Genomic DNA, 23,798 nt, shown 5'->3' with positions numbered 1-23,798 from the left:
ACACTCTTACACCTTCCTGTGTCAGAATCAATATTTGGCTTCCTTTACCAAGCACCTCAGGTTTGGGGGAGCTCCTGACCACTATCAATCTTCACTTGCTCTTACTACTAAAAGTCTGTAGTTATCTCATCATTTCTTCAATCACTTTTCTCTTTGTGATATAGTGGTGGTGGGGGGGGGGGGGAGGTGGGGGGAGGGGAGTGGTTTTGATTACTGCTGGAAGTTTTTTCTTGTTATAGTTTTCTATGGTGCTTTTGTGGAACTGATCGGTTTTGCTAGACCAGGTCATAGGGCGTCTAAGAGTTGCCAGCATTACTACAGGTTTGCAGTCACATACAGTCCACCCTGAGTGAAAGCACATTAGGGAAGCAGATGAGCTCTCTCACATATCCATTAGTTTCATGATCACCATTTCTGATAACCGGCTTCTTCCAAATTTATCTAATTAACTGAATTTAGGTTCTCTGGTTCCGGTGTAATTTGAACTAATGTCTTCAGATCGTTAGTTCAGGCCTCTCAGTGGCGACACAAAGAGAATATTGTGGACGCTGGAAATTTGAAAAAAGAAATGGAAGATGCTGAGAAACATTCAGCAGGTCAGGCAGCATCCCATTAAATGAGAAACATAATTAATGCTCCATAACTTCCATCAGAAGTGTCTCTGAATTATTAGCCCAGTAACATCATTACTTTGCTCCGAAACACCTCGTTTGGCTGGAAATCGGCCCTACTGTACTCGGCCTTTCATTTAGGCTTTTTGATCTAGAATCTAAATAGCAAAGCCCGAGGACTCGCCACACCAGGCTATAGTCTAACAGGCTTATTTAAAGTCACAAGCTTTCAGAGTGCTGCTCCTTCATCGGGTGAGGTCACTTGACTTGACAAAGGAGCAGCACTCTGAAAGTTTGTGATTTTAAATAAGCCTGTCAGACTATAGGAGAAAGTGAGGTCTGCAGATGCTGGAGATCAGAGATGAAAATGTGTTGCCGGAAAAGCGCAGCAGGTCAGGCAGCATCTAGGGAACAGGAGAATCGACGTTTCGGGCATTAGCCCTCCTGTCAGACTATAGCCTGGTGTCATGTGACTCTGACTTTATCTACCCTAGTCCAACACCAGCACTTCCACATTATGGCTAAATAGCAGATACAGGACAATAAGTCATCTAGATTGCTTGCTCTCCATGGATGCTGCCTGACCTGCTGTGATAGCCCTCAATGTTGCGCCAATCTGTGAAACCAATCTGAAGCCCATCTAAACTACACTGTTCCATTCTCATCTATATGACTATCCAATGATCATTTAAATGCCCTTAAAGTTGGTGAGTCTACTACACTTGCAGGCAGTGCATTCCACGTCCCTACTACACGCTGAGTAAAGAAACTACCTCTGACATCTGTCCTACATCTATCACCCCTTAATTTAAAGCTATGTCCCCTTGTGTTAGCCATCGCTATCCAAGGAAAAGGGATAGCGATGGCTAACACACTATCCACCCTATCTAACCCTCTGATTATCTTATATGTTTTAATTAAGTCACCTCTCAACCTTCTTCTCTCTAATGAAAACAGTCTCAAGTCCCTCAGCCTTTCCTCGTAAGAGCTTCTCTCCATACCAGGCAACATCCTGGTAAATCTTCTCTGCACCCTTTCCAAAGCTTCCCCATCCTTCCTATAATGCGGTGACCAGAACTGTATGCAATACTCCAACTGTGGCCACACCAGAGTTTTGTACAGCTGCAGCATGATCTCATGGTTCCGAAACTCAGTCCTTCTACTAATAAAAGCTAACACACTGTATCTCTTCTTAACAACCCTATCAACCTGGGTGGCAACTTCCAGGGATCTATGTACCTGGACACTGAGGTCTTTCTGCTCATCTACACCACCAAGAATGTTACCATTTGCCCAGTACTCTGTATTCACGTTACTCCTTCCAAAGTGAATTACCTCACACTTGTCCGCATTAAACTCCATTTGTCACCTCTTAGCCCTGCTCTGCAGTTTATCTATGTCTCTCTATAACTTACAACATCCTTCAGCACTATTCACAATTCTACTGACCTTAGTATCATCCACAAATTTACTAATCCATCCTTCTATGCCCTCATCCAGATCATTTATATAAACTACAAACAACAGTGAACCCAAAACAGATCCTTGCGATATTCCACTAGTAACTGAACTCTCGGATGAATATTTCCCATCAACAACCACCCTCTGTCTTCTTTCAGTGAGTCAATTTCTGATCCAAACTGCTAAATCAACCTCAACCCCATGCTTCCGTATTTTGTGCAATAGCCTACCATGGGGAACGTTATCAAATGCTTTACTGAAATCCATATAGAGTCATAGAGATGTACAGCACAGAAACAGACCCTTCGGTCCAACTTGTCCATGCCAACCAGATATCCCAACCCAATCTAGTCCCACCTGCCAGCACCTGGCCCATATCCCTCCAAACCCTTCCTATTCACATATCAATCCAGATGCCACTTAAATGTTGCAATTGTATTAGGCTCCACCACTTCCTCTGGCAGCACATTCCATACACATACCTCCCTCTGTATGAATGAGTTGCCTCTTAGGTCTCTTTTATATCTTTCCCCTCTCATCCTAAAACGATGCCTTCTAGATCTGGACTCCCCGACCCCAGGGAAAAGACCTTGTCTATTTATCCTATCCATGCCCTTCATGATTTTGTAAACCTCTATAAGGTCACCCTTCAGCCTCTGACGCTCCAGGGAAAACAGCCCCAGCCTATTCAACCTCTCCCTATAGCTCAAATCCTCCAATCCTGGCAACATCCTTGTAAATCTTTTCTGAACCCTTTCAAGTTTCACAACATCCTTCTATTAGGAAGGAGACCAGAATTGCACACAATATTCCAACAGTGGCCTAACCAATGTCCTGTACAGCCGCAACATGACCTCCCAACTCCTGTACTCAATACTCTGACCAATAAAGGAAAGCACACCAAATGCCTTCTTCACTATCCTATCTACTCGTGACTCCACTTTCAAGGAAATATGAACATGTACTCCAAGGTCTCTTTGTTCAGCAACACTCCCTAGGACTCCAAATGTGACCACACCAAAGTTTTGTACAGCTGCAGCATCATCTCATGGTTCTGAAACTCAGTTCCTCTACTAATAAAAGTGTACCATGAAGTGTATAAGTCCTGCTAGGGTTTGCTTTCCCAAAATGTAGCACCTCGCATTTATCTGAATTAAATTCCATCTGCCATTTCTCAGCCCATTGGCCCAACTGGTCCAGATCCTGTTGTAATCTGAGATAACCCTCTTCGCTGTCCACTACACCTCCAAATTTGGTGTCATCTGCAAACTTACTAACTGTACCTCTTATGCTCACATCCAAATCATTTATGTAAATGACAAAAAGTAGAGAGCCCAGCACCCATCCGTGTGGCACTCCACTGGTCACAGGCCTCCAGTCTGAAAAACAACCCTCCATCACCACCCTCTGTCTTTTACCTTTGAGCCAGTTCTGTATCCAAATGGCTAGTTCTCCCTGTATTCCATGAGATTTAGCCTTGCTAATCAGTCTCACATGGGGAACCTTGTTGAATGCCTTACTGAAGTCCATGTAGATCACACCATCCGCTCTGCCCTCATCAATCCTCTTTTACTTCTTCAAAAAACCTCAATCAAGTTTGTGAGCATGATTTCCCACACTCAACGCCATGTTGACCATCCTTAATCAGTCCTTGCCTTTCAAAATCCTGTCCCTCAGGATTCCTTCCAACAACTTGCCCATCACCGAGGTCAGGCTCACCAGCCTATAGTTCTTTGGCTTGTCTTTAACGCCCTTCTTAAACAGTGGCACCACATTTGCCAACCTCCAGTCTTCCAGCACCTCACCTGTGACTATTGATGATACAAATATCTCAGCAAAGGGCCCGGCAAACACTTCTCTAGCTTCCCACAGAGTTCTTGGGTACACCTGATCAGGTCCTGGGGATTTATCCACTTTTATGCGTTTCAAGACATCCAACACTTCCTCCTCTGTAAAATGGACATTTTTCAAGATGTCACCATCTATTTCCCTACAGCCTATATCTTCCATGTCCTTTTCCATAGTAAATACTGATGCAAAATACTTATTTAGTATCTCCCCCATTTCCTGCAGCTCCACACAAATGCCACCTTGCTGCTCTTTGAGGGGCCCTATTCTCGAGGTAAATGTGAGGACTGAGATGCTGGAGACTAGAGAGAAGAGTGTGGTGCTGGAAAAGCACAGCAGATCAACCAGTATCCGAGCAGCACGGAAATCTAAGTTTCGTGCAAAAGCCCTTCATCAGGAATGAGGCTGGGAGCCTCAGGACTGGAGAAATAAATGGGAGGGGGGTGAGGCTGGGGGGAAGGTAGCTGAGAATGCAATAGGTGTATGGAGGTGGAGGTAAAGGTGATAGGTCAGAGGGGAGGGTGGAGCAGATAGGTGGGAAGGGAGATTGGCAGGTAAGACAGGTCATGAGGACGGTGCTGAGCTGGAAGGTTGGAACTGGGGTAAGGTGGAGACAGGGGAAGTGAGGAAACTGGTGAAATCCACATTGATGCCCTGGGGTTGGAGAGTCCTGAGGCGAAAGATGAGGCGTTCTTCCTGCAGGCGTCGGGTGGTGAGGAAGTGGTGAAGGAGAAGGCCCGTGTCCTCGGCAGAGTGGGAGGGAGAATTGAAATATTCAGCAATGGGGTGGTGGGGCTGGTTGGTACGGGTGTCCCGGAGATGTTCTCTGACGAGCTCTGCAAGTAGGTGGCCTGTCTCCCCAATATAGCGGAGACGGCATCAGGAGCAATGGATACTGTAAATGACATGTGGAAATTCCTGCCTAACTCTCAGTATTCCCCCTTCAGAATGTCAACCTTTTTCCTTCCTATGTCATTGGTTCCAATGTGGACAATGACCTCCTGCTGGGCCGTCTTCCCCTTGAGAACATTCTGCACCCTCTCTGAGACATCCTTGATCCTGGCATCAGGGAGGCAACATACACCACATCAACGGCTTTACCCTCATCCACCTGTTTGGTCACCTTCTCAAAAACTCAATAAGGTTTGTAAGGCACGACCTAACCTTCACAAAACCGAGTTGACTATCTCTAATCAACTTATTCATCTCTAGATGATTATAAATCCTATCTCTTATAACCCTTTCCAACACTTTACCCACAACCTAAGTAAGGCTCACTGGTCTATAATTACCATGGTTGTCTCTACTCCCCTTCTTGAACAAGGGAACAACATTTGCTATCCCTCAGTCTTCTGGCACTATTCCTGGAGACAATGATGACATAAAGATCAAAGCCAAAGACTTGGCAATTTCATTCCTGGTTTCCCAGAGAATCCTAGGATAAATCCTATCCAGCCAAGGAGACTTATCTATTTTGACACTTTCCAGAATTGTTAACACTTCCTCCGTGTGGACCCCAATCCCATCTAGTCTAGTAACCTGTATCTCAGTATTCTCATCGACCACATTGCCTTTTACTTGTACGAATACTGATGAAAAGTATTCATTTGGCGCTTCTCCTATCTCCTCTGACTCCACGCACAACTTCCCACCATTATGCTTGATTGGCCCTAATCTTAAGCTAGTCACTCTTTTATTCCTGATATACCTATAGGGTTTTTCCTGATCCTATCTGCCAATGACTTCTCATGTCCTCTCCTCGTTCATCTTAGCTCTCTCATTAGATCATTCTGGGCTACCTTGTAACTCTCAAGTGCCCTAACTGAGCCTTCACATCTCATCGTAACATAAGCTTTCTTCCTCCTCTTGACAAGAGATTCAACTTCCTTCGTAAACCACGGCTCCAGCACTCAACCAGTAGCTGGTCCTTGAATAGGCTCCACATTTCAATTGTGCTCATCCCCTGCAGTTTCCTTCCCCATCCTATGCATCCTAAATCTTCTGTCGCGACACTACGGATTTCTTACAGAAACTCAGCACCCACGGACCAGTCGAACCGGGAACATTCCTCGTCACAATGGACATTTCCGCACTCTACACCAGCATCCCCCACAAGGATGGCATCGCGGCAACAGCCTCAGTACTCAACACCAACAACTGCCAGTCTCCAAACACCATCCTACAACTCATCCGCTTTATCCTCGATCACAAAGTCTTCACCTTTGACTACGAATACTTCATCCAGATACACTGAACAGCCATGGGGAACAAATTTGCACCCCAATATGCCAACATTTTTATGCACAGGTTCGAACAAGATTTCTTCTCTATGCAGGATCTCCAACCAACATTGTACACCAGGTACATTGATGACATTTTCTTCCTCTGGACCCATGGCGAGGAGTCACTGATAAAACTACACAGTGACATCAAGTTTCATCCCTCCATCAAACTCACCATGGACTACTCTCGACTGTCTGTCTCATTCTTGGACACATGCATCTCCATCAAGGATGGACACCTCAGCACCACACTCCACCGCAAACCCACAGACAACCTCACAATGCTACACTTCTCCAGCTACTACCCAAAACACATTAAAACAGCCATCCCCTATGGACAAGCCCTACGCATACATCAGATCTGCTCAGATAAGGAGGAACGTGACGGAAAGCTGGAAGTACTCAAGGACGCCCTCACAAGAACGGGGTACGATGCTCAACTCATCGACCGCCAGTTCCAACGTGCCACAGCAAGGAACCATAATGACCTCCTCAGGAGACAGACACGGGCTGCAACTGACAGGGTACTCTTCGTTGTTCAGTACTTCCCAGGGGCTGAAAAATTAAGCCATGTTCTTCATGACCTGCAACACATTATCAATGAGGATGAGCACCTCGCCAAGACCTTCCCCACACCTCCACTACTTGCCTTTAAACAACTGCCAAACCTCAAACAGATCATTGTTCGTAGCAAACTGCCCGGCTCTCAGGACAGCTCCATACAACCCTGTCACAGTGGACGCTGCAAGACGTGTCAGATTATGGACATAGATACCACCATGACACGTGGGAACACCTCCCACCTTGTACATGGCAGGTACTCATGTGACTCAGCCAACGTTGTCTATCTTATACGTTGCAGGCAAGGATGCCCTGAGGCATGGTACATTGGGGAAACCGAGCAAAGGCTACGACAACGGATGAATGGGCACCGGACAACAATCAACAGACAGGAGGGTTCCCTCCCAGTTGGGGAACACTTCAGTGGTCCAGGACATTCAGCCTTGGACCTTCGAGTGACCATCCTCCAAGGTGGACTTCGGGACAGGCAGCAGAGGAAAGTGGCTGAGCAGAGGCTGATAGCTAAGTTCGGTACCCATAGGGAGGGCATCAACCGGGACCTTGGGTTCATGTCACATTACAGGTGATCACCATTGCACTACACACACACACACACACAGATATTCCTACACACACACACACTCTCACATACACATGGACACAGGTATACACAGACGCGCACACAGACACCCACACACACCCTTATAGACACACACACTCCTCCCACACTCACACATGCACCCCCTCACAGACTTAAGACACTCTGCACTCACTACACACACACACACACTTTCTCACACTCAGAACCCCCACCCCAGTCAGACACACACAGACAGACAAAGACCCACATGCACACATATATTTTGTGGGGTGAATTTGTACTTGCTCAAAAACTGCATGAATTTATGTAAAACTCTGTTATCTCACTTTTTAGATTAGAATCAATCTAAACATCAGGTCATAGACAGAGAACATCGGGGGCCAACACCTTCAACATATTGTCTAGCTGTCACCATTGTTAACAGCTAACCCGAGAATGCAACTTTAAAAAAAAGGTTTTGTGATTTACACATGAAAGAAGTGAAACTATCACGGTATTCTAACAGATGAAAGGCTTAACAGACAATCAATTCTTCAATGTATAATTTCAGTTACATCACACTGCAAATTTTTGCTATAAATTCTGTGTTACGATCGAGCCCTCCACAATCACCTGATGAAGGAGCGTCGCTCCGAAAGCTACTGTGCTTCCAATTAAACCTGTTGGACTATAACCTGGTGTTGTGTGATTTTTAACTTTGTACACCCCAGTCCAACACTGGCATCTCCAAATCATAAATCTTGCCTAATTGCATTGTAATTGCCTTTCCCTCAGTTACAACTCTTACCCTGCGGTATATACCTATCCCTTTCCATCTCTGAAGTAAACATAACTGAATTGTGGTCACTATCACCAAAGTGCTCACCTACCTCCAAATCTAACACCTGGTTGGGTTCATTACCTAAAACCAAATCCAATATGGCCTCGCCCCTTGTTGGCCTGTCTACATACTGTGTCAGAAAACCCTCCTGCACACAATGGACAAAAACTGACCCATTTAAAGTACTTGAACTATAGTATTCCCAGTCAATATTTGGAAAGTTAAAGTCCCACATAACAACTACCCTATCAATCTCGCTCCTATTGAGAACCACCTTTGCTATCTTTTCCTCTACATCTCTGGAACTATTCAGAGGCCTATCAAAAACTCCCAACAGGGTAACCTCTCCTTTCCTGCTTCTAATCTCAGCCCATACTACCTCAGTAGAGGAGTCCGCAGATGTCCTTTTTGCAACTAATACTGTCCTTGACTAACAGTGGCACACAACCCCCTCTTTACCATTTTCTCTGCTCTTACTGAAACATCTAAATCCTGGAACCTGCAATAACTATTCCTGTTCCTGCTCTATCCACGTCTCTGAAATGGCCACAACATCAAAATCCCAGGTACTAACCCATGCTACAAGTTCACCCACCTTATTCAGATGCTTCTGGCATTGAAGTAGACACACTTCAAACCAATTCCTTGCCTGTCGGTGCCTTCTTGTGATCTTAAAATCTTAGTTCTGACTTCACTACTCTCAATCTCCTCTATACTTGAACTACAACTTCAGTTCCCACCCCCTGCTGAATTAGTTTAAACCCACCCCCCAAAGAGCATTAGCAAATCTCCCCCCCAGGATATTGGTATCCCTCTGGTTCAGGTGAAGACCATCCTGTTGGTAGAGGTCCCACCTACCACAGAAAGAGCCCCAATTATCCAGGAATCCAACACCCTCCCTCCTGCACCACCCCTGCAGCCACGTGTTCAACTTCTCTCTCTCTCTATTCCTCACCTCACTAGCACGTGGCACGGGCGACAAACCAGAGATAACAACTCCATCTGTTCTGGCTCTAAGCTTCCACCCTAGCTCCCTGAATTTCTGCTTTAAATCCCTATCTCTCTTCCTAACTATGTCGTTGGTGCCTATGTGGACCACAACTTGGGGCTGCTTCCCCTCCCCCGCAAGGATCCCGAAAACACGATCAGAGACATCACGAACCCTGGCACCTCGGAGGCAACACACAAACCATGAGTCTCTCTCATTCCCACAGAACCTCCTATCTGTCTGCCTAACTATGGAATCCTCAATGACTACTGCTCTGCTCCTCTTCCCTTCTGAGCAACAGGGACAGGCTACGTGCCAGAGACCTGTGCCCCAGAAACCCCTCTTGTAATAAATCCAATCTGTTGATTCCTTGTGATCTCCAGCAATTCTTGTTTCCATCACAAAAGACAATTTGTGCTTTGAAAATGTATCACTGTCTCTTTCCTCCATGGTTTAATGTATAATTGACAGGGTTTTCCATAGCTTTAAATTTAAACACATTTATTAAAGAGTAAAGTTTCAGGAACACAATGTGTCACTTCAAAGCTATTGCCAGAAAACAAAAGGTGCAAGTTAATCTTTTTCATCAGTTTAATATTTGTTGGCCTTGGCATCAAAAAGTGCCCACTCCAAACAGATGGCATCAATATCCCAGGTAAAGAAGCTATTTGTCTCTACAATGAGCTTAGATTTATACTACTGGTGGCTGAAAGGACCAAATTTATTGAGGAAAAATGTCAGTTTTTTGAAAATTTGTATCATCGTCTAATTTGCAGTATTCTGTTTGCAGTTGGGGAGGAAAACTGTTAATTTATTACCATAAATCATTCAAAAAATACTGACAGTCTGAGCTGATGTATTCCTAACTGTGATGGAGAGGTACATCTTTCACCCATTCTCAAAGGTAGTGTAATTAGTCCACAAAGAGACATAAGCATCTCTCTCTGGTAGAGAGGCATAGCTCAAGAGGTACCATTCTGTATTAGCAAGGGGTGGGCCTCTATGAACAACTATAGTTACATGGATTGAACCTGTGCTGTCAATATCGCTCTGAACTACGTACTTGCCATCTAGACAATCGAACTCCCAGAATCCCCTCATGTAATAAAGCCAATCTGTTGATTCCCTGTGAGACAGGCTAAAGAACTTTTAAGATCCTGCCTTTCAACTCCAGGCCTAGGCCTATATCCATAAGGGTTAATCTCGCTCTACATTGTGGAGCCAGCTCATATCCATATCTTGGTGGGTTGCTAGCACAGACCAGGAGAAAGATCTGAATCGAAAAGTGTGGCACTGGAAAAGCATAGCAGGTCAGGCAGCATCTGAGGTGCAGGAAAGTCGACATTTTGGGTATAAGCCCTTCATCAGGAATGCTAGCACAGACCACGTGACCCAGCAGGAATGTCACATGGGCCATCACACTTACTCTGGGGTTGTCTGAGCTTTCCGTTCAGCCATTGGAGCTCTAGGCACAGTGGCACAATGGCCTCGTGGTATTATCGCTAGACTATTAATCCAGAAATTCAGTCAATGTTCTGGGGACCTGGGTTTAAATCCCACTGCAGCAGATGAATTTGAATTAAATTAAAAATATGGAATTAAGAGTCTAATGATGACCATGAAAACATTGCTGATAGTCAGGAAAAAAATCATCTGGTTCACTAATATCCTTTAGGGAAGGCAATCTGTCATACTTACCTGGTCTGCTCTACATGTGACTCCAGAGTGACAGAAATGTGGTTGACTGTTAACTGCCCCCTGGACAATAAATGCTGACCTAGCCAGAGATGCTCACACTTCATAAGTGAATAAAAAAAGAGCAACTGTGGGGCACAGAAACCATGTTTATGTTGTTGCCAATCTCCCCATTAACAAGTTTGAATTATGGGAGCCTTACACAGTGTTTATGGCTTTAATAAACATTGAGTGCAAGCTGTTAATTATCTCCCAGCACACATGCATACACGGTACACCTCAAGAAATACTAGGCCTCAGGCTTGGATGGACAGGTGTCCTGGGTCATGTCGGTCACAGCTTTTTACTAAATATCCCGACGACCTGACAATTTCCTAAAATTAGTTCCAATTTATACCTTTTTTATGTTTTGTCAAGATTGTAATTATCGTGTGTGGAGTCACATGCAGTGACTGCCAATTGGCATAAGGGTAGTTGCCTATCATAAAGATGGCACTGCCATGTAGGCACATTACATGGATACAAGGATCATGGAAAGATAGCCTGTATTGCAGGAAACAATTCAAAATACACAAAATCTATTATAAATTTAAAGAATTAATTCACAGGATGTGGGCCGGCATTTATCGCCCATCCCGAATTGCCAAAAGGGCAGTTCAGAGTCAACTACATTGCTGTCACGTGTAGGTCAGACTTCTTTCCCTGAAAGGTCTTAGTGGAGCTTTGCAACACTCAGTAATGGTCACATGGTCAACATTTGGCTAACTGTTTTTAAAGGAATTCATATTCCACAAATGCCATGCTGAGATTTGAACACATGTCCCCAGAACATTAGTCGGAGATTCGGAATAATTAGTCAGTTACATTAGAACTACACTGTCACCAGCCCACCCCCCCCCCCCCCCCTCCCCAATTTATTTTAAGCAAATTCAAAAATAATGATGTCTTGCAATATTTACAACATGGATTGGGTGCTGGAAGCTTGGAGTAGAATTTGGGTTCATTTTTAATTCCCTTGGTTAAGGCAGACACGATGGGCTGGTTGGCCTCTGTCTCTTTTCCAAAGTTCTACATGTCTGCAGTTTGCTGAGATTACATATGCAACATTTGGCACAGTTTCTGCTGAGAGGTCAGTGGGAAAATGCTGCTCTCCAAACATTCATGGCCTCATGCTGTTTCAATCAGCTGTTTCATTTCATCATCAGTTTGTAGTTATTGCTGACAGAGTTCATATTTCTGCAATTGTTAATGTGGAACTGACAGCCTGTCTGTATCTCTGTGCTGTGCTGAGGAACTACAAACCTACAGCCCATCGCCAGCACGTCCACATTAACATGGGCAGGCTGGAGTCACTTGGGGGTGCACAGTTGGGAACTGACAATGCAGTCCTGTCATGGCTGAATGAGGATATGGGGCTAATCCACCAGAGCAACATCTTGTGGTCAACCTTAATGTTGGAAACATGTGCTCCATTTTGTTAATTATAATTTGGACCCAGGGGTAAAATTTGAATAAAAACCCTCCTCCTCTAAATAGCTACCCCATCACATTGTATTGTGGTGCATGCAGTGTACTGGTATCCCTCCCCTCACCGCCTCCCTGTCTTCTCCCAGGAAGTAGGTAAAAACAATGACTGCAGATGCTGGAAACCAGACTCTGGATTAGTGGTGCTGGAAAAGCACAGCAGTTCATGCAGCATCCGAGCTCCCCTGGATGCCTGAACTGCTGTGCTTTTCCAGCACCACTAATCCAGATTCTTCCAGGAAGTTACCATTCTGACAGCAATGTTTGAGTTTCTGGTGGCACCTTTTAAATTCTCTGTGGAAGTAGGTTCCCAAATCTGGCTGGTCATATTCTGGGAGATGTCAGCACATGACTTCCTACCATCAACTGCCCCTCCTCCAGATTCCTGCCATTGGAAATCTAATCGTGCTTTCCCATGGCTTTTCACTGTGTCCTTGATTTGATTTTTGAAAATCTGGTCACCCTGTTTCAGACGTCTGCTTAGTATGTTCACCTGCCAGATATTGATGTTCTCAGCATCTCCCAGTGTGTTCATGTTATCTTAATCATTAGTTAGTCATTAATTGCAACATGACTGCAATTCCAGGAAATTAATGGGCACCGTGTTATTTCTCAAAGTCTTTCTCGAGGACTGGAGTTCTTCTCTCAGGGGAATCTGTACCTCACCAAAAAGGTGTCACACTCACAGGTTTCACCTTGTCCTGGCCCAGGATGCTCAATCCATTCTCTATCTCTCCCCAGATCACTGGCTTAAGTTCTCATCAGAGCTGAAAATGTGTTGCTGGAAAAGCGCAGCAGGTCAGGCAGCATCCAAGGAACAGGAGAATCGACGTTTCGGGCATAAGCCCTTCTTCAGGAAGGGCTTATGCCCGAAACGTCGATTCTCCTGTTCCGTGGATGCTGCCTGACCTGCTGCGTTTTTCCAGCAACACATTTTCAGCTCTGATCTCCAGCATCTGCAGCCCTCACTTTCTCCTTTAAGTTCTCATCAGCCTGTTCAGACAGATTACATCACATTTCCAAAGCAAGTGGGACTTGAACCCAACCTTCCAATCCAGAGATAGGTACATTACCACCGTGCTGCAATAACTCTTGTCACTTCTTAATCAGTTTAAAATAAACCCTGCTTGGATATGTTGTGACACACCTAAAGGATAGTTGGAACTTGAGTTCAGAGCTAATAATCCACAGAGTCAGGGACACTGCACCAACACAGTCTTTAGTTACATGCCAGCCACTTCTATGAGACAAACTTCATCTGATTTTTATAACTAAATGCAACAGGGTCTTCTTGCCGAATTAGATTACCCGGACAGATGCACTGCGTGACCATATTTGCCCCCCAGTGTCAGATTTGAACATCAGGAGTCATGTTTTATTCGGTTACAGCTCCTTGTGTTTATCAGAAGAGGAAGGTTGAATGCGACTCTCTTACAGCACTCCCTCAGCCTCTGGTTAATAAAACTAACTAGAGACAGCTTTGTGACCAGCAGCCTGAAGGAAGAAGTTAGCTAGGAGTAAACTTATTACAGCATAACGTTGAGAATCTGCAAATACTTTTCATGTTGGACTGTATGATATGAAACCCACAGAAAGCCCAGTTTGCTTATCATTCCTGGCTTCCATCATAAAGGTCTTAGATGACAGAATGAGGGTGAATCTGGACAAGCATTAACACTGGATGAGCTGAGAAAGGCCTTTGATTCTTAGGTGAAGAGTCAAAAGCCTGGAGAAGATGGCTTACCAGTTGCAATGTGCTCAACACAGTGAGCCTTCATCAACAAGGACCCTTTGCATTTATATGAGAGTGCTATGGCAAATCCATGAGGAAAGGCTTCATCACCCTCATTGACAGTGGGAGTGTTGGAGTGGCTCATCATTAAGTTGACAAGATGGCCACTTGGGGCTTTTCTCGCCATCACAACATGGCCTAAAGGATCTGATAGTTGCCTACAGTAGATGTTCACAGCTGCACTTGTAGTCTCAATATAGATATACTGGATAAGATGACATTCTTCGTAGCAAGAAACATTAGGGAAGTTAATCAGGTTTCAGTAAACAGGCAGTTCTAAATATGCAAGCATTCTAATAAGGCGCATTTGTGTAAGGCCTAGTTTAGCCACAGTCCCAAATTTGTTACTTAGTAAAAGGTAGAAGGAGAAGTCTGATCCTACAGTATTCTGAACTATTTAGGTAGCTGTAGAATTACAAAGTTAAAAATCACACAACACCAGGTTATAGTCCAACAGGTTTATTTGGAAGTCCAAGCTTTCAGAGCGCTGCTCGTTCATCAGGTAGTTAGTAGAGCAGGATCATAGGACACAAAATTTATAGCAAAAGATCATAGTGTCATAGAACTGATGCAATGTATTAAACAAACCTAGATTGCTGTTAAGCCTTTCATCTTTCAGAAAGGGTTGCAAGTTTCGATTCATTAATACATAAATCTCAGAATTTCTTTCCAATCACATTCCTGAGATAACTTAAGGTTTTATAAAAAAAGGTGACATCTTAGCTCAGACAATGCATTGAAGGTGTGAGGTTAGATTCTGTCAGCATTCCAATTTTCAGTCAGACTGATTCTATTTCCAAAGTAAGAATTTATAAAATGTCACATGGATTGACTGCCTTGAATGAAATAGAATGCATCTGCAAATACAATTCTGCAAATGCAAATTCACCCCATAGATTTATATGTGTGTGTGTGCATGTGAGGGAGAGACACAGTGTGTGTGTATGCATGTGAGGGAGAGACACAGTGTGTGTGTGTACATGTGAGGGAGAGACAGTGTGTGTGTGTGCGTGCATGTGAGGGAGAGACAGTGTGTGTGTGTACATGTGAGGGAGAGACAGTGTGTGTGTGCATGTGAGGGAGAGACAGTGTGTGTGTGTGTGTGCACATGTGAGGGAGAGACAGTGTGTGTGTGCATGTGAGGGAGAGACAGTGTGTGTGTGTACATGTGAGGGAGAGACAGTGTGTGTGTACATGTGAGGGAGAGACAGTGTGTGTGTGTGCGTGCATGTGAGGGAGAGACAGTGTGTGTGTGTACATGTGAGGGAGAGACAGTGTGTGTGTGCATGTGAGGGAGAGACACAGTGTGTGTGTGTACATGTGAGGGAGAGACAGTGTGTGTGTGTGCGTGCATGTGAGGGAGAGACAGTGTGTGTGTGTACATGTGAGGGAGAGACAGTGTGTGTGTGCATGTGAGGGAGAGACAGTGTGTGTGTGTACATGTGAGGGAGAGACTGTGTGTGTGTATGCATGTGAGGGAGAGACACAGTGTGTGTGTGTACATGTGAGGGAGAGACTGTGTGTGTGTATGCATGTGAGGGAGAGACACAGTGTGTGTGTGTACATGTGAGGGAGAGACTGTGTGTGTGTATGCATGTGAGGGAGAGACAGTGTGTATGTGTGCGCATGTATGTGAGGGAGAGACAGTGTGTGTGTGTACATGTGAGGGAGAGACACAGTGTGTGTGTACATGTGAGGGAGAGACAGTGTGTATGTGTGTGTGCATGTGAGGGAGAGACAGTGTGTGTGTGTGTGTGCATGTGAGGGAGAGACACAGTGTGTGTGTACATGTGAGGGAGAGACAGTGTGTATGTGTGCGCATGCATTTGAGGGAGAGACAGCGTGTGTGTGTACATGTGAGGGAGAGACAGTGTGTGTGTGTACATGTGAGGGAGAGACACAGTGTGTGTGTGTACATGTGAGGGAGAGACACAGTGTGTGTGTGTGCATGTGAGGGAGAGACAGTGTGTGTGTGCATGTGAGGGAGAGACAGTGTGTGTGTGTGCATGTGAGGGAGAGACAGTGTGTGTGTGCATGTGAGGGAGAGACAGTGTGTGTGTGTGCATGTGAGGGAGAGACAGTGTGTGTGTGTGCATGCATGTGAGGGAGAGACACAGTGTGTGTGTGTACATGTGAGGGAGAGACAGTGTGTGTGCGTGCATGTGAGGGAGAGACACAGTGTGTGTGTGTACATGTGAGGGAGAGACAGTGTGTGTGTGCATGTGAGGGAGAGACAGTGTGTGTGTGCATGTGAGGGAGAGACAGTGTGTGTGTGCATGTGAGGGAGAGACAGTGTGTATGTGTGCGCATGTATGTGAGGGAGAGACAGTGTGTGTGTGTGCGTGCATGTGAGGGAGAGACAGTGTGTGTGTGTGTACATGTGAGGGAGAGACTGTGTGTGTGTGTGTGTGTGCACATGTGAGGGAGAGACAGTGTGTGTGTGCATGTGAGGGAGAGACTGTGTGTGTGTGTGCGCATGTATGTGAGGGAGAGACTGTGTGTGTGTGCATGCATGTGAGGGAGAGACACAGTGTGTGTGCATGTGAGGGAGAGACTGTGTGTGTGTATGCATGTGAGGGAGAGACAGTGTGTATGTGTGCGCATGTATGTGAGGGAGAGACAGTGTGTGTGTGTGCGTGCATGTGAGGGAGAGACAGTGTGTGTGTGTGCGTGCATGTGAGGGAGAGACAGTGTGTGTGTGCATGCATGTGAGGGAGAGACAGTGTGTGTGTGCGTGCATGTGAGGGAGAGACAGTGTGTGTGTGCGTGCATGTGAGGGAGAGACAGTGTGTGCGTGCATGTGAGGGAGAGACAGTGTGTGTGTGAGGGAAAGACTGTGTGTGTGCGTGCTGTGAGGGAGAGACAGTGTGTGTGTGTGTGTGCATGTGAGGGAGAGACTGTGTGTGTGTGCATGCATGTGAGGGAGAGACTGTGTGTGTGTGTGCATGCATGTGAGGGAGAGACTGTGTGTGTGTGTGCGTGTGCGCATGCTTGATAGAGTGTGCATGAGTGTGAAAGAGTTTATACCTGTGAGAGCATGTGCGCGTGGGTATGCGTTTGGGGGGTGGGGTGTGTGTGTCTGAGAGAGTGTGTGTATGACAGAGGGTCTGTGAGTGTGTGTGTATGTGTGCTACTGTGTGACAGTGTATACTCTATGTAGTAGGTCACCTGTAGTATGACATGAACCCAAAGTCCCAGTTGAGGCCACCGAACTTGGCTATCAGCCTCTGCTCAGCAACTCTGCGTTGTCGCGTATCCCGAAGTCTGCCTTGGAGGACGGTCACCTAAAGATCCATTCTAACCCATTCTAATAGATGAAAGACTTAACAGCAATCTAGATTTGTTGAATATACCACATTAGTTGTAGGACACTATGATCTTTTGCTATAAATTCTGTGTCCTATGATCCTGCTCCACTAGCTACCTGACAAAGGAGCTGCGCTCTGAAAGCTTGGACTTCCAAATAAACTTGTTGGACTACAACCTGGTGTTGTGTGATTTTTAACTTTGCCCACCCCAGTCCAACACCGGCATCTCCACATCATAGAATTACAAAGGCAAACAACAAATTAGTGTGAAAAAGGTTAGTTGCATTTCTTATGCAAATGTTTGTTGGCAATAAAGAGTTCCAATGCATTATTAGGGAAAATAAAGCAGCAACTGTGTCAGCATGACCATCAAAAAACATTGGCACAGGAGAAAGATTGTAAAATGATCAGTCACAACAGGAGAAAGATAAACAATTCAAATTTAAGTGCTGATGTAGATAATTCGAACAAATTCATACATCCAAAGATCAAGGGAAGTGTGACAGATTACAAAATACAGAGTGAAGATATAGTTTTGTCATTCAGTTGTTTGTAGAATCTAAACAAGTTCCATTTAATAAAAACCGAAATAACTGCGGATGCTGCAAATCAGAAACAAAAACAGAAGTTGCTGGAAAAGCTCAGCAGTTCTGGCAGTATCCGTGAAATCAGAGTTAACGTTTCGGGACTGGTGACCCTTCCTCAGAACCTCCAGTTCTCCTCACAGATGCTGCCAGACTTGCTGAGCTTTTCCAGCAATTATTATTTAAAGTTACATTTAATGGCCTGATAAAGTTGTGAAGTGGTTGAATTTCACTCTTATCAGTGGAATTTGAATAGATGCTTTTATTAAGAAAAGATAATTAGGAATGGAAAATGTTTAGAGTGGAAACCGTAAAGATTTATTTAAAAATGAAACTTTAGTCAAAAAACCACTTGCAGCATGTAAAGAGCAGGAGTTCAGAAAACACAGTTGTAAGTCAGTTTGATTTCTCAGACCGAAGTGAGAGAAGAGCTATTCTCAATTTGTCAGCTGTCTCACAGTAACTTTATATTGGGGTTGATTCTGAGGACTTTATAACAATTGGTAGAAATTAATATCCTAGCTAATCTGCCTTACTGAAGTTATTACAGAATTTATTACACATTTCTTAGTGAAAAACAACTATTTAGGTTATTGGTAAATAATGTGGCAAATGTCTGGGAAGGAATAAAACTATCAGAAGCATTGTAAGATCCCAAAGACAGAAGCTGGAGGTATGTGGTAGACATCATCAGATTATGGGAGGACCTAGGGCTGTTTAGTAGCTGAATACTATTTAAACAGAATAAAGGCTACAGAAAGCTAGCATCCCGATACAAAAGGTAATAAGGAAGACAAATAGAATGTCAGACTTTATTTCAAAATGAAAGCTGTACAAAGGTAGGGCGATCTTACTGGTGGTACAGGCTTGATGGGCCAAAGGGTTCTTTATGAATCTATGATTCTATGAAGTATACAAGGCATTGGTCAGACTCAGCTGAAATACTGGGAACAGTTTCGGGCCTCTTATGTAAGGAAGGATATACTGGCTTGGAGGGAGTTGAGGGAAGGTTCACGAGATTGATCCCAGGTATGGAGGAGAGGTTGAGTAGGTTGGAGTTTACAGGAAACTGAGATGGCTTTTTTGAAACATACAAGATTCTTAGGGGTCTTTATAGGGTCAATGCAGAGTGGCTGTTTCCCTTGTGGAACAGTCTGGCACCAGAGGGCATAAAGTGCTACCTGTTGCCATTGCTACAAAGGGTTGGTCTGTCCACATTACCGCACAACACTCTAAGTTCATTCAAAGAAAGCACCTTTTGACCACAAGTTCATCAGGTGATGGTCTGCACACAACATCCTCAAAACCCTGTGAGAAGAAACCTGGCTCAGGGCTGGGCAGGACTGGCAGCTGAATGTTCCAGGATACAAATACTACAGGAAGGATAGAAAGGGAGGCAAGAGAGGAGGGGGGGGTGGCATTTTTGATAAGGGATAGCATTACAGCTGTGCTGAGGGAGGATATTCCCGGAAATACATCCAGGGAAGTTATTTGGGTGGAACTGAGAAATAAGAAAGGGATGATCACCTTATTGGGATTGTATTATAGACTCCCCAATAGTCTGAGGGAAATTGAGAAACAAACTTGTAAGGAGATCTCAGCTATCTGTAAGAATAATAGGGTGGTTATGGTAGGGGATTTTAACTTTCCAAACATAGACTGCGACTGCCATAGTGTTAAAGGTTTAGATGGAGAGGAATTTCTTAAGTGTGTAGAAGACAATTTTCTGATTCGGTATGTGGATGTACCTACTAGAGAAGGTGCAAAATTTGACCTACTCTTGGGAAATAAGGCAGGGCGGGTGACTGAGGTGTCAGTGGGGGAGCACTTTGGGGCCAGGGACCATAATTCTATTTGTTTTAAAATAGTGATGGAAAAGGATAAACCAGATCTAAAAGTTGAAGTTCTAAATTCATCCACCGCCTCCAACCTCATAGTCCCACAACCCCGCACCTCCCGCTTCTACCTCCTGCCTCTCCCATCCACCGCCTCCAACCTCATAGTCCCACAACCCCGCACCTCCCGCTTCTACCTCCTGCCACCTCATCACCTCAGGGGATCTCCCATCCACCGCCTCCAACCTCATAGTCCCACAACCCCGCACCTCCCGCTTCTACCTCCTGCCCAAAATCCACAAACCTGACTGCCCCGGCCGACCCATTGTCTCCGCCTGCTCCTGCCCCACAGAACTCATCTCCGCATACCTTGACACCGTCCTGTCCCCCTTAGTCCAAGAACTCCCCACCTACGTTCGGGACACCACCCATGCCCTCCACCTGCTCCATGATTTTCGCTTCCCCGGTCCCCAACGCCTTATTTTCACCATGGACATCCATTCCCTGTACACCTCCATCCCCCATCACGAAGGACTCAAAGCCCTCCGCTTCTTTCTTTCCCGCAGTACCGACCAGTACCCTTCCACAGACACCCTCCTTCGACTGACTGAACTGGTCCTCACCCTGAACAGCTTCTCTTTCCAATCCTCCCACTTCCTCCAAACGAAAGGAGTAGCCATGGGCACCCGGATGGGCCCCAGCTATGCCTGCCTCTTCGTAGGATATGTGGAACAATCCATCTTCCGCAACAACATTGGCCCCACCCCCACCTTTTCCTCCGCTACATCGATGACTGTATCGGCGCTGCCTCGTGCTCCCACGAGGAGGTTGAACAGTTCATCCACTTCACCAACACCTTCCACCCCGACCTCAAATTCACCTGGACAGTCTCAGATTCCTCCCTCCCCTTCCTCGACCTTTCTATTTCTATCTCAGGCGACCGAATCAACACGGACATCTACTACAAACCAACCGACTCCCACAGCTACCTGGACTACACCTCCTCCCATCCTGCCCCCTGTAAAAACGCCATCCCATTCTCCCAATTCCTTCGACTCCGCCGCATCTGCTCCCAGGAGGACCAGTTCCAAAAACGCACATCCCAGATGGCCTCCTTCTTCAAGGACCGCAATTTCCCCCCCGACGTGGTCGACGATGCCCTCCACCGCATCTCTTCCACTTCCCGCTCCTCCGCCCTTGAACCCCGCCCCTCCAACCGCCACCAGGACAGAACCCCACTGGTCCTCACCTACCACCCCACTAACCTCCATGTACAGCGCATCATCCGCCGCCATTTCCGCCACCTCCAAACGGACCCCACCACCAAGGATATATTTCCCTCCCCTCCCCTATCAGCATTCCGTAAAGACCACTCCCTCCGTGACTCCCTCGTCAGATCCACACCCCCCACCAACCCAACCTCCACTCCCGGCACCTTCCCCTGCAACCGCAGGAGGTGCAAGACTTGCGCCCACACCTCCCCCTTCACCTCCCTCCAAGGCCCCAAAGGAAACTTCCATATCCGCCACAGATTCACCTGTACCTCCACACATATCATCTATTGCATCCTTTGCACCCGATGTGGCCTCCTCTATATTGGGGAGACAGGCCGGCTACTTGCGGAGCGTTTCAGAGAACACCTCTGGGACACCCGGACCAACCAACCCAACCACCCTGTAGCTCAACATTTCAATTCCCCCTCCCACTCCACCAAGGATATGCAGGTCTTTGGACTCCTCCATCGTCAGACCACAGCGAAACGAAGGTTGGAGGAAGAACGCCTCATCTTCCGGCTAGGAACCCTCCAACCACAAGGGATGAACTCGGATTTCACCAGTTTCCTCATTTCCCCTCCCCCCAGCCTGTCTCAGTCAAATCCATCAAATTCAGCACCGCCTTCCTAACCTGCAATCTTCTTCCCGACCTCTCCGCCCCCACCCCAGTCTGACCTATCACCCTCACCTTGACCTCTTTCCACCTATCACATTTCCGACGCCCCTCCCCCAAGTCCCTCCTCCCTATCTTTTATCTTAGCCTGCTGGACCAACTTCCCTCATTCCTGAAGAAGGGCTAATGCCCGAAACGTCGATTCTCCTGTTCCCTAGATGCTGCCTGACCTGCTGCGCTTTTCCAGCAACACATTTCCATCCATGAACTGAGAAATAAGAAAGGGATGATCACCTTATTGGGATTGTATTATAGAAACCTAATAGTCAGAGAGAAATTGAGAAACAAACTTGTAAGGAGATCTCAGCTATCAGTAAGAATAATAGGGTGGTTATGGTAGGGGTTTTTAACTTTCCAAACATAGACTGGGACTGAAGTCCATATCGATACCATCTACCGCTCTGCCCTCATCAATCTTCTTTGTTACTTCTTCAAAAAACTCAATCAAGTTTGTGAGACATGATTTCCCACGCACAAAGCCATGGTGACTATCCCTAATCAGTCCTTGCCTTTCCAAATACATGTACATCCTGTCCCTCAGGATTCCCTCCAATAACTTGCCCAGCACCGATGTCAGGCTCACCGGTCTATAGTTCCCTGGCTTGTCCTTACCACCCTTCTTAAACAGTGGCACCGTGTTTGCCAACCTCCAGTCTTCCAGCACCTTACCTGCGACTATCGATGATACAAATATCTCAGCAAGATGCCCAGCAAACACTTCTCTAGCTTCCCACAGAGTTTTCGGGTACACCTGATCAGGTCCTGGGGATTTATCCACCTTTACCTGTTCCAAGACATCCAGCACTTCCTCCTCTGTAATCTGGACATTTTGCATGATGTCACCATCTATTTCCCTACAGTCTATATCTTCCATATCCTTTTCCACAGTAAATACTGATGCAAATACTCATTTCGTATCTCCCCCATTTCCTGCGGCTCCACACAAAGGCTGCCTTGCTGATCTTTGAGAGGCCCTATTCTCTCCCTAGTTTTCCTTTTGTCCTTGATGTATTTGTAAAAACCCTTTGGATCCTCCTTAATCCTATTTGCCAAAGCTATCTTTTTGCCCTCCTGATTTCCCTCTTAAGTATACTCCTACTTCCTTTATACTCTTCTAAGGATTCACTTGATCTATCCTGTCTATACCTTACATATGCTTCCTTCTTTTTCTTAACCAAACCCTCAATTTCATCCAGCATTCCCTATACCTACCAGCCGTTCCTTTTATCCTAACAGGAATATACTTTCTCTGGATTCTTGTTATCTCATTTCTGAAGGCTTCCCATTTTCCAGCCGTCCCTTTACCTGCGAACATCTGCCTCCAATCAGCTTTCGAAAGTTCTTGCCTAATACCGTCAAAATTGGCCTTTTTCCAATTTAGAACTTCAACTTTTAGATCTGGTCTATCCTTTTCCATCATTATTTTAAATCTAATAGAATTATGGTTGCTGGCCCCAAAGTGCTCCCCCACCTGCCCTGCCTTATTTCCTAAGAGTAGGTCAAGTTTTGCACCTTCTCTAGCAGGTACATTCACATACTGAATCAGAAAATTGTCTTGTACACACTTAACAAATTCCTCTCCATCTAAACTCTTATAGAGGAGGAAGTGCTGGATGTCTTGAAACAGGTAAAGGTAGATAAATCCCCAGGACCTGATCAGGTGTACCCGAGAACTCTATGGGAAGCTAGAGAAGTGATTGCTGGGACTCTTGCTGAGATATTTGTATCGATAGTCACAGGTGAGGTATCGGAAGACTGGAGGTTGGCAAACGTGGTGTCACTGTTTAAGAAGGGTGGTAAGGACAAGCCAGGGAACTACAGACCAGTGAGCCTGACCTCGGTGGTGGGCAAGTTGTAGGAGGGAATCCTAAGGGACAGAATGTACATGTATGTGGAAAGGCAAGGACTGATTAGGGATAGTCAACATGGCTTTGTGCGTGG

The 23,798-nt window shown here is 45.7% G+C and overlaps 1 protein-coding gene and 1 pseudogene across 1 annotated transcript in view; one reads left to right on the top strand and one right to left on the bottom strand.

The window, feature by feature from the left end:
* LOC122562579 (rabphilin-3A-like) overlaps positions 1–23,798 on the bottom strand; it is a 311,952-nt gene that overhangs the window by 275,500 nt on the left and 12,654 nt on the right. The gene's annotated exons all lie outside the window — the stretch shown is intronic.
* LOC148145361 (uncharacterized) lies at positions 5,957–9,982 on the top strand (annotated as a pseudogene).

Source organism: Chiloscyllium plagiosum, unplaced genomic scaffold, assembly GCF_037043375.1.
Source record: "Chiloscyllium plagiosum isolate Xiang-an unplaced genomic scaffold, Cpla_swu_hap1 HiC_scaffold_24, whole genome shotgun sequence".
In the NCBI taxonomy this organism is placed as follows: Eukaryota; Metazoa; Chordata; class Chondrichthyes; order Orectolobiformes; family Hemiscylliidae; genus Chiloscyllium; species Chiloscyllium plagiosum.
The sequence above is the reverse complement of the archived record's forward strand: the minus strand, read 5'-3'. Positions and strand labels throughout refer to the sequence as shown.